Genomic DNA, 11,029 nt, shown 5'->3' with positions numbered 1-11,029 from the left:
TACTGCAAAAGTTGGTAGAAATCTTCTATTTCCTCCTCTTTGGCTCTAGTTGTCAGTGCATATATCTGAATGATATTGGTATTCACTGGACCTCCTGGAATGTGTATGGATATTATCCTGTCACTCACCACATTGTATTTCAAGATGGATATAGAAATTACTTTTTTAATTATAAAAACAATCCCATTTTATTCTCACCTTTTCATCTCCTGCATAGTAGATCATATGATCATCTGATTCAAAATGTCCCATGCTGAGCCATCTCACTTCACCAATACCTAGTGTGTCAATATTTATGTGTTCCATTTCTTGCTTAACAATGTCTAATTTTCCTACATTCATGCTTCTCACATTCCATGTTCCAATCACTAGTGTCTGCTTACAACTGTTCCTCCTTCTTTGTGTTTCCATATTTGAGGTTTCAGCCTCAGTTGCCATGTCTGCTAGTGTAAGTGTGCTCTATTGCACATAGGATTTTCAATAAACTGCAGTATAGTGTAAACTTATCTTGTGTGTTCCCTGGGAAACAAAACATTTTGTGTGCCTTGCTTTATCGCTGGTAGTGGTCTGGAGTTGAATGTGTAGTATCTCTGAGAGGTATTGACATTAAGGGAAATATAATAAAAGTCCTACACATATCTTTACTTGATCAACTGTGGGCTGATATAATATTTATATTTATTTTTTTAAAAAATTTGTTGCCATTTAAAAATCAAGAGATTTCACATAAATATCTAAATTTTGGTTCTCTTTAGCAGTTCTCTGAGGTTGATACTAGCTGCTGCCTCCGAATGAATATGTGCTCTTCAATCGATCACAGTCTTTACCATGCCCGGTTGTCTTCCCAACGCTCACACCAAGTGACAAGTGCCTTTTACCACCTCAAATACTCAATTAATGCCCCAAATAAATATAATAAAAACTTATGTGTGAGTTTTACTTAAATACCAAAACCAGGAATACAAGACAGAAAGAGGAAAACCCTGTGATTTCAAAATATGGGATTGCTCTGCTGGAGAAGGAGGGACAATCTCCTCCAGTACCAGTCAGCCAGTCAGATTCAGATATGATTTGACGGTACACACACACACACAAATTTTAAAAACTTTAAAAAATCAGAGATAAAGAATATTTGGTAAAGCAGGGGGATCTGTACACACACATACACACCCCCAAAAAGAAACAAACAATAAATTGTCATCAAGTCAGTTCTAACTCAGTGACCTGTAAGGCAAAGTAGAACAACTTCACAAAGTTTCTAAGTTTGTAAATCTTTGTAGAAGTAAACTGCCACATCTTCCTCCTGTGGAGCAGTTTGAGTTTGAACCACCAATCTTTTGGTTAGCAGCCCAGAACTTAACCACTGTGACACCAGGGCTCACAAAGTGTGTTTTTGTGATTGAATACAAATAAAGATACCATTATGAAACTAATTATAGTAAGAATTATGGCACGATAGAGAAAGATACATGATGGAAAATTTAATGAACTGAAAAATAAAGAACTGAACTTTAAACAGAGTTTCATTTTAGTGTTCATAAATTAGGTACTGCCACTATAAAATGCAGTTGTGTGTTAAATAAAAGCAAAAAAGTTTCCAAAGTACCAAAACTTTCACAGAGGGCAAATCTATAAAAAAGAACGCATATTGAGGGCAGAAAAATTATATTTCCTGACCAAAATTATTAATTGGCAGATGTTCCAGAAGTTAAAAATATAACAAATTTAAAAGAATAAGTGCATTTTAAAAAAAATTTTTCTATTGTTGTTAATAAGAATATAAATGCAAACAACTCTATTTGTTATTAGCTATATTTATTCTAATGACATTGAGAATTATAATGTGAATAAAACCTCTACTCACAATGCCAATGGGTTTTTGAGAAAAGTAATTTCAATTACAAATTCCATATAAGCCACCTGAAAATTTAGTGGTTTAGGAAGACAACCATTTCTTTATCTCAATGCTGTGATTTTCTTAGTGATACAGTTGGACACTTCAGGACTGGATCCTAATCGTATTATTGTCATGACAAGAGTCCAAGACGAAGGTTGCATAGTGCAATGGACCTGGGGGGAGGGATTGTAAAGCAATGGGGGAACTTTTACTTTTCAAAGAGAAGAGTGTACTGGGGGCGGGGGTGGAGGCAGGGAGAAAAGTGCAACAATGAATGAGTGGAAATCCAAAGTCTCTATAAATTTTCATTAAAATTAATAAGAAAAAAATGATATATAGAAAAAAAGACCCATGTAACCAAGGAGAAGGAAAAAATAAAGACTGGATCCTGCCTGTGTGATGTAAGTTGAATTTATTCATCCATTTCCCATTTACGTGTCTACTATTAGTCAGTTATTGGGCTTGGGCTTCTGATTTATAATGGCTTCGTCTCTGATGGCTGAAGTTACTAAAGCCTCTCTCCATGATCTTTCAACTGTTAGCAAGATATTGATGTTGGTAGCTACCAACAGATCAGCCCCCAATTCATGCACAGCAGAATGAAATGCTGCCCTGTCCTGTACCATACACAAGATAGTCAATAGATCACCATTGCTATCATTGTTCATTGATTGATTTTTAGGAATAGATTGCCAGACTTTTCCTTCTACTCCATCCTCATCCTAGAAGCTTTGCTTACATATCTTTATCATGAGAGCAATATATGAATTTCCATGACTGGCAGATGGGTGGTGACTATACATGAAGTACACTGGCTGAGGATCAAACTCACATCTTCCACTTCTAAGGTGAGAATTCTACCACTTCTCCTATGCATTAAACTAGCCAGGTATATTAGTTACAGGAGAAACACAGTCTTGCCACTTGCATCCAATCAATCAATCAATCAATCAATCAATCAATCAATCAGTCTTGGAGACAGAGTTGGAGAAAAAGCAGACGTTTTACTATACATATTAGCATTTAGGTGGTCTAGTGGCAAAAAGCTGCTCTGCAGTCCTGAAGGCACATGGTTCCAGGTCACCAGCAGCTCTGCAGGAAAAGGATGGGCAATCTACTCCCGAGCAATTAACTGCCTCTGAAAACCTTCCAGAGGGTCAGCTCTGGGTTGGTTCCGACTCAGCAGTACACAACTACAACTAGCATATAGGAGGGGGAGCTCAGGTGACTTTGTAGTAAGGAGGCATTTGCCAACCCAAGGGCGTGTGGTTCAAAAGATGAACAATCTCTTCCCATACAGCCTCAGAAAACCTGCTGAAGGTCAACTACCAGTATATTTCAACACAATGATTCCTAACAACATAACAAGCATAGAGGAGACAGGAGTATGAACTTCCCACATCTGTCTCCCCATCTTGGAGACTCTGAAGGATGATGACTTTAGGGGAGCAGCAGGACAGTAGAGTGTGAGTTCTTCCCCAGTATATTCTTTTGTCTGGGATTTGGTTCTTGTGATTTTGTCCTCAACTAAATGACTTACTCTTCTCAAGTTCTTGAAATAACTTGCTTCTACATGCTAAAAATGAAAGTAATTCTCAGCTATAGATTGCAGGGTAGACAGGGAAACAACATCAGAAGGCTTTGGTTTTAATAAGAAAGCTTGTTAATTGCTTCTGCCATGCTAAGATAAAACCATCTTCCTCAAAAAAAAAAAACCATCTTCCTCTTGTAAATTGATATGCAGGGGAAAAAATCATTAGTCTTACTTTAGTCTAGGGTATTGTGAAAGGACAGTCTTTTATTGTTCTATTAGTTGCAAAATTTAGTCCTTACTGCTTAAGGTTGTATGGTGTGTTCATTTCAAATTATTATAGGATACATGAGAAAGAAACGAGTTTCCTGCTTAAGGAATGTAATAAGGTATTAGCTTTCTCTCATGTTATTGATGGTTGCATATTCATGTGGTAATTGTAATCTTCCAAGGATAGGAGCTGGAGTCTGTAAGAACTCTGGAAACCTGTGCTGAGAGCATGTACAGCATTTCTGACACATCTACTGGTGAAAGCCTATAATGCCAGGTCATATTCAAGAGATAGAGAAATCGACTTCCTTCTTCAAGGAACAAGCTGTAAAGTCACATTGTAAGAACATTGTAAGGAAAGAATTTATGCCTCTTCTTTTGTAATCTAACATAAATGTTGAACTGAAAAGAACCTGGTCAGAACTAGTAAACAGAAGATAGTATTCTTACAATGAACTTGTTTATGAAATTAAATCCAATATGGCAGTGCTTTGCAATGACTGGAAACTTAATGTCATCTACACAGTTCCTCAGAAACTGTTTCTCGCTAAAATGTCAGAAATAGAACACATCTCAGACTCAGCAGTTAAAAATACAAACTAGAGAAGTATGAGATTCAAAGCACAGAGAAGCCCTTGCTTTGATTGATAATATGTAGACTATAGTGGTCAGTTATGACTTGGCTTATTGTTGATATGATTTCCAAAAGAACTAAAAGGGGGGAAAAACTCATTTATTTTGTCAAATGGACAATCTTAATCTAAAGTCTCCAGCAAACATTTGATCAAAAATATTGACCCTTTTAGTTGACATCAAAACATGGTAAAATAATGTGACCAGTTCTCAAGTTCTCAAAGAAGCATTCACGAGTTGTTGTTAGGTGTCATTGAATTGACTATGATTCACAACAACCCTGTGAACAATAACTCTGAACTTGCTCTGTCCTGTGTCATTATCAATCACCTTTTCGGACATGCTTGAGCTCACTGTGGCAGTCACACGGTCAGTCCTTTTTGTTGATGGTATTTTTCTTTTCCTCTGACTCTCTCCACAATACACGTCTATTTCTAAGGGCTGGTCCCTTGTGAAAACATGCCCAAAGCGTGTGAGATGAAGTTTCACCATCCTTGCCTCTAAGGAGCATTCTGATTACCTTTCTTGCAAGATAGATTTATTTGATTTTATGGCAGTTCAGTACTCTTCTCCAACATCACCATACAAAGGCATCAATTCTTCCTCTGTCATCTTTAGGCATTGTTTAACATCCAGATGCATAAGAAGGAATTCAAAATATTATGGCTTGAATCAGGCACCCTAGTCTTTAAACTGGCCTCATTGCTCTTAAAGACCTTTGGAGAGATAGTGGATTTTCCCTAGTGCCACATTCCTTTTGATTACTGCTCATGATTAGTTACCAAATGCTATCCAATTCACTGAAGTCAGTTTCCAGAATTAAAAGTTATAGATTGAACTACACATCCTAAACTGTGGAGTTGGGAACCAAATTTAGAAAACTAAAATCTAAAAATAAACCATACAGAAGAATTAAAAATAGAAATAATTGAGCAGTTGTTGTTGTGTACTGTCGAATCAGAACTGACCCATAGCTGACTCTCTGGTGGGTTTTCAGAGGAAGTCAATCATGCAAGGAAAGACATGTCAACATAGAAAGCTGAGACTTGCACAAGTGAAATGATTCTAAATCTAAAAGGTATTGTACAAAGTTTCTATCCCTGGTCAGAAGGGGGTGTATTGGCAACAGCTGCTTTATCTTATAAAAGAGCAATACTAAATACTGCAACCATTTAAAGGACACAAAGCAGAATTTACAACGCCGTTTGCAATGTACATGGCAACACTGTTTTCTTGGTGCAGAAAAAACAGTCAGATTTCTAGTTCTCAATTAAGAAATAATGAATAATAGAAGAAAAATTAATAATTAATTGTGTCTGCATTCCAATTTGTATTTTTCAAAATCTGATTCAGAACATAATCTCTAATATCACACATGCTTATATTACATAATACACACACAAAGCATAGTTCAGTAAAAAGAATTAAAATTTTATTGCATTCTGGCAGTTGATTTTTCTTACACATAACTTTACTCCACATTGCTGGCCTGGCTCCCAAAGGCTTGGAATTTGTACCACTTCATGTAGGCTGAAGTAGATGAAAACAGATGCCAAGGGCACTAATCTATTGAAAGCAATTAAAACAGAGTAAATTGGTAAAATATAAACTCTTGCCACTATTATAAAGTCGAGAGCACCCTCCAGTGTAGTTTTTTTTTAAAAAAAATATGCTTGCCTAAGCCAGCTTTCTTTGTTAAATGTTTTTTTTGTGAAGTACTCTCTTTATGTGATGCAGTAAGAAAATAATTTCACACCTGCAATATTATTTAACCAAAACCCCCTATAATCCTAATCTAATAATGAGAAAACAGCCAACACACTAATTGAGGATCACTCTACAAAATAACTGACCCATATTTTTCACAACTGTCAAGACAAACAAGGAACAAAAAATTGGCACAGGCCAGAGACGACTAAGGAGACACAAGCACCTAATGAAAGGTGCTATCTTGGATTAAATCTTGGACCAGAAAGGGGCCATTAATGGGAAAACTACAGACATTCAGAGAAAGTCTAGAATTTAGTGAAAGGTAGTATTGGTTTCTTAGTTGTGATAAATATGTTGTTGCATTGTGAGATGATAACACGATAAGAGAACAAACGGAATGTGGATAAATGGGAACTCTTTGTTCTTTGTGCATCTTTTCTGTAAATTCAAAATCATTCCAAAAGTGTTAAAGTTCACTTAAATTTTTTAATTTTTAAAAAATCATCATCAGAAACATTACCTTTTATTATATAAAACACAAAAGCTGTCCATGCTTAATTGAGCAATTACCTAATATATCATAGTGTATGTACTCCAGAGTAAAGGCTGAAAACAAAATGATTGTTAGCATCAATAATGGAGACAGTTAAGTAAAGCAACAAAAGTAGTACTTAAGTTACCTAAAGTATTTAAACTTTTATACCCTGTTGTTACATGCCATAGAATTGGAACTTACTCATAGCTGACCCTCCAGTGAGTTTTCAAAAGCCATAAATATCACAGGAGGAATTACGCATCTTTGTAGCTGTTGGATTTGAACTACTGGCCTTTGGGTTGGCAGTGCATTTTCTACTCACTAAGCCACTGGAGCTCCCTTTTTATATTTAAACTTAACATTTGTTTCCTTCTTAAAAATTTCTGTTGTTCTAATTTTTCAGTTAGTTAATTGATGTGTCAAATGTGATAATGGTTACCCATGGTGGACAGTGTTTGGTGGCGGTCCCCTGTTGAAACAAGCTTGGAAGCAGGAGTGGCATCCTCTTCCATAAATAGCTTGCCTCCAGAAATCCTATAAACCTGGAGAAAGGATGAGAGACACACAAGTGTTGAGGACTTTCATTAATAGGGTCACTATGAGTTGCCTACGACTCGATGACATTTAACAAAAAACAATTAAAATTATTCAATCAAGAAAAAGAATGCCAGAAACAAGGAAACAAAAGCTGTGTGGATCATAAAATAATAATGGATAATATTGGGAAGAATGGGGGTCCCAGAACACTTAATTGTGCTCAAGCAAAACTTACACTTAGACCAAAAACAGTTGTCTGAACAGAATTAGGAAACATTGCATAATTTAAAATCAGGAAAACTGTGTATCTGTGTTGTATCTTTTCTTTTTATCTATTCAGTCTGTATGCTGAGCAAATCACTTGATAACTTGGACTATCTGAAGAAGAAAGTGACATCAGCATTGGAGGAAGACTCATCAAAAACTTAGATTATGCAGATGACACCATCTTGCTTGCCGAAAGTGAAGAGGACTTGAAACATTTGCTGCAGAGATGAAAGATTACTGTCTTCAACATGGATTACATCTCAATATCAAGAAAACAAAAATTCTCACCACTGGTTCAAATTGTCAATAATCTCTTTTTACTTGGATCCACAATCCACATTAATGGTTAAGAAATCAATACATGGTCCATTACAGAATCCTACGGGCCCTCCACAAGAAATGACTGATAACACAATTACAAAATGGGCAAAGGACATGGACAGACTTTCTACAGAGGAAGATATTTGGATGGTCAACAGACACATGAAGAAATGCTCAAAATCACTGACAATAAGAGAGATGCAAATCAAAACCACAATGAGATACCATCTTACTCAAGTAGCAGTGACAAAGTTCAATAGCCCAGCAAGTAATATATGTTGGAGAAGATATGGAGAAATAGTAGCTCATACACTGTTGGGGGGATTGTAAAATAGTATAACCACTCTGGAAGGCAGTTTGGCCTTTCTTCAGAAAGTTGAACATAGAATTTCCATATAACCCAGCTATTCCACTGTTTGGAATATACCGCTAGAAAATGAGAACCAAAGCACAGAAACTTGTACACCAATGTGCATAGCAGTGCTATTCACCATTACGAGAACATGAAAACAACCCAAATGTCCAACCATAGTCAAATGGATTGAGAAATTGTGGTACATTCACACATTGGTTTGAGGATCCAAGGGGGTGAAGGTAGGAGCAGAGGGGTGAGGATGGGCAGAGGAGTAATCACAGGGTGGCACAATTTGATGTGTAAGGGGAGAGGTGAGTAAAGGAGAGAGGAAAAATCCAGTGTGAAAAACAATGTATCTGAACTTTGTAAGCAAAATATTATAAAATAAAAATCTTACCTAAAATTTCATTGGGAAAATTTGCTGTTAAGAACCACTGAAAAGTGATTTAAAAAAAAAAAGCCAGTTTCAAACTATGGTATTTTCAAGGTTTTGTATGCATCTGAAAGTTGGACAATTAATAAGGATGATTGATAGAAGAAACATTGATGCCTTTGAATTGTGGAGCTGGAGAAGAGTACTAAATATTCTATCGACTATCAAAAGAATGAGTCTGACTTGGAGGAAGTGCAATCAGAGTGCCCCTTTAGCGGCAATGGTGGCAAAATTTCATCTTCCTTACTCTAAGCATGGTACCAGGAGGAGCCGGTCACTAGAAAATGATATCATGATGGGAAAGTTGGCAAGTCAGAGGAAAAGACAAATAATCTCAACAAGCTGGATTGGCACAGTGACTTTCACAATGTCTTTAAGCATATTGGAAATCAGGGTAAGGCGAGGTTCAGGTCTGTTCTTCAAAGTGTCACCTTGAGTCATAATTAAGTTGTAGGCACCAAAACCAACCACAACTAGTTGAATATTTACTTTGTGCTAAGAATTGTGCTAAGTTTTCTTTATTATTATAGAGTCCACTCATACATCAATATGAACATTCCCATAAAGTGAGTATTATTTTCACCTCCTTCTTTACCAGTGTTTAAATTGAGGTTAAGTACTTGAGTAAAGAAACACAACGAATAAGAGCTGGAGCCAAGATTTGAATCCAGGCCTGTGAGACTCTAATTATCATGATCTCAACTGCTACTTTGCACCCTCACTCCTCATAGATAAATATAGGCATGAAGAATAATAGAAAGGTCACCACAAAATTGAAGACAAAGAATCCAGATGACTTCTTGGTACGTTTTATACTTTCATAATGCTTTGTGCCTGTGGCTGTTGTGGTCCTTCCCACAACGATTCACTTTTTGTTCTATCCAATGTCCTACAAGTACAATTAGAAAAGGAGATTCATTTGATTAACCATTTTATTTCTATAAAATTATGAATATTGCTTGGACTACAGTTATTGTTCTATGCAAATGTATAGAATAGAAAAATAAACTATTACATATGAAAACACTGTAAGTCATGCAATGTCAAATATTCCCCTCAGATGCTTATTGGCAAACATTATAGAGGTGTTGATGATGTTGATGGTGACGATGGCCTCTGTCTTTCTCTCGTAGGTGTTTTTCTCTGAGTCCATAAATGAGTCTTGAATGTGGCTTCCACTTGGGAAGCCTCCCCTTATTCCTCAGAAGTGGGTTGTCTGTCCTTCTTATTCAACTATCAGATCACTTTCACTCTATATTTAATTGTCTGCTTACTCTTCTGTCTCTTCAAATAAAATGAAATATTGAATTTTGCTTACTTCTCAGCTCGCAGCACCTGGCAAGAAGCCTGGCATATAGTTAAAAATCAATATGTATTTTTCAAGACATTTCTGTAGCAAATTTCTGATCCATTTGATTCTATGACCTTAAGTAAATTTTATGGTCTGTTCTTTGCAATGAACATGCTGGGTTCATCATTTACTCCTCAATTTGTCTCCCACTCAGATCAAAGTTTGCAGCTTCCCTTGAGACAATGTATTTCAAATATAGCAGGCAAGGTGCGGGCTGTCTTGTGATTGAGATGATGTATCAGATAGATAGATGGCCAGTTGGAGGTGGCTTAGCAGATCAAGAGTCCAAGGAAGTTATGTCTGTATTAAATGAGAAGCTTTCCCATTTAGTGGTGATTCAAGTTTATCATTAAATTATATACATCTCTATAAGACTGTAACCTTTCCTAGCATCTGATACTGTTGTTATGTGATGTCAAGTCTTCTGTGACTCATAGCAATGCCATGTACAACAGTCATAAACCATGCTCTATGCTGTTCCAGTCTTACTTTCTCTGACACAGTTACCTCCATTACCCCAGTCAATGAATCAATCCATCTCATCGAGGATCTTCCTCTCCTGCATTGTTTTTCCACCCTACCAAGCATAATGTCCCTCTCCATGGATTGTTCCCTCCTTGCAACATGTCCAAGGTATGTCCAACAGAGATTCACTCTGAGAAGAATAAGAATCCCAGAGCACTTGATCATGTTTATGCGAAGTCTATACTTGGACCAGGAGACAGTCATCAGAATAGTGCAAGTGAACATCGCATGGTTCAAAACTGGGAAGTCTGTACTCCATGAATGTGTCCTTCCTCCATATCTTTTCAATCTATATGCAAACCAGATTGCCTGGGATGTTGGGCTCTATGAGGAGAAGTGCGGCATCAGAATTGGAGGAAGTCTCATCAACCACCTGCATTATGCAGATGACACCACCCTGCTCACTGAAACTGAAGAGAAACTGAAGCACTTGCTGCAGAAGGTCAAGGACTGTAGTCTTCAATATGGATTGAAGCTCAACACCAAGAAAACAAAGTTTCTCATCACTGGGCTGATTGGCAGCATCGTGATGGATGGTGAAGAGATGGAGATTGTAAACAGCATTAGTTTGCTTAGCTCCACATCAACACTCTTGGAACTAGTAGCCAGAAAATTAAAAGAGTATTGAATTGGGAAAGTCTGCTGTCAGAGATGGCTCCAAAGT

Source organism: Elephantulus edwardii, unplaced genomic scaffold (assembly GCF_000299155.1).
Source record: "Elephantulus edwardii isolate Elephantulus edwardi_28Jun2011 unplaced genomic scaffold, EleEdw1.0 scaffold00168, whole genome shotgun sequence".
NCBI lineage: Eukaryota > Metazoa > Chordata > Mammalia > Macroscelidea > Macroscelididae > Elephantulus > Elephantulus edwardii.
This window is presented reverse-complemented; position numbering follows the sequence as displayed.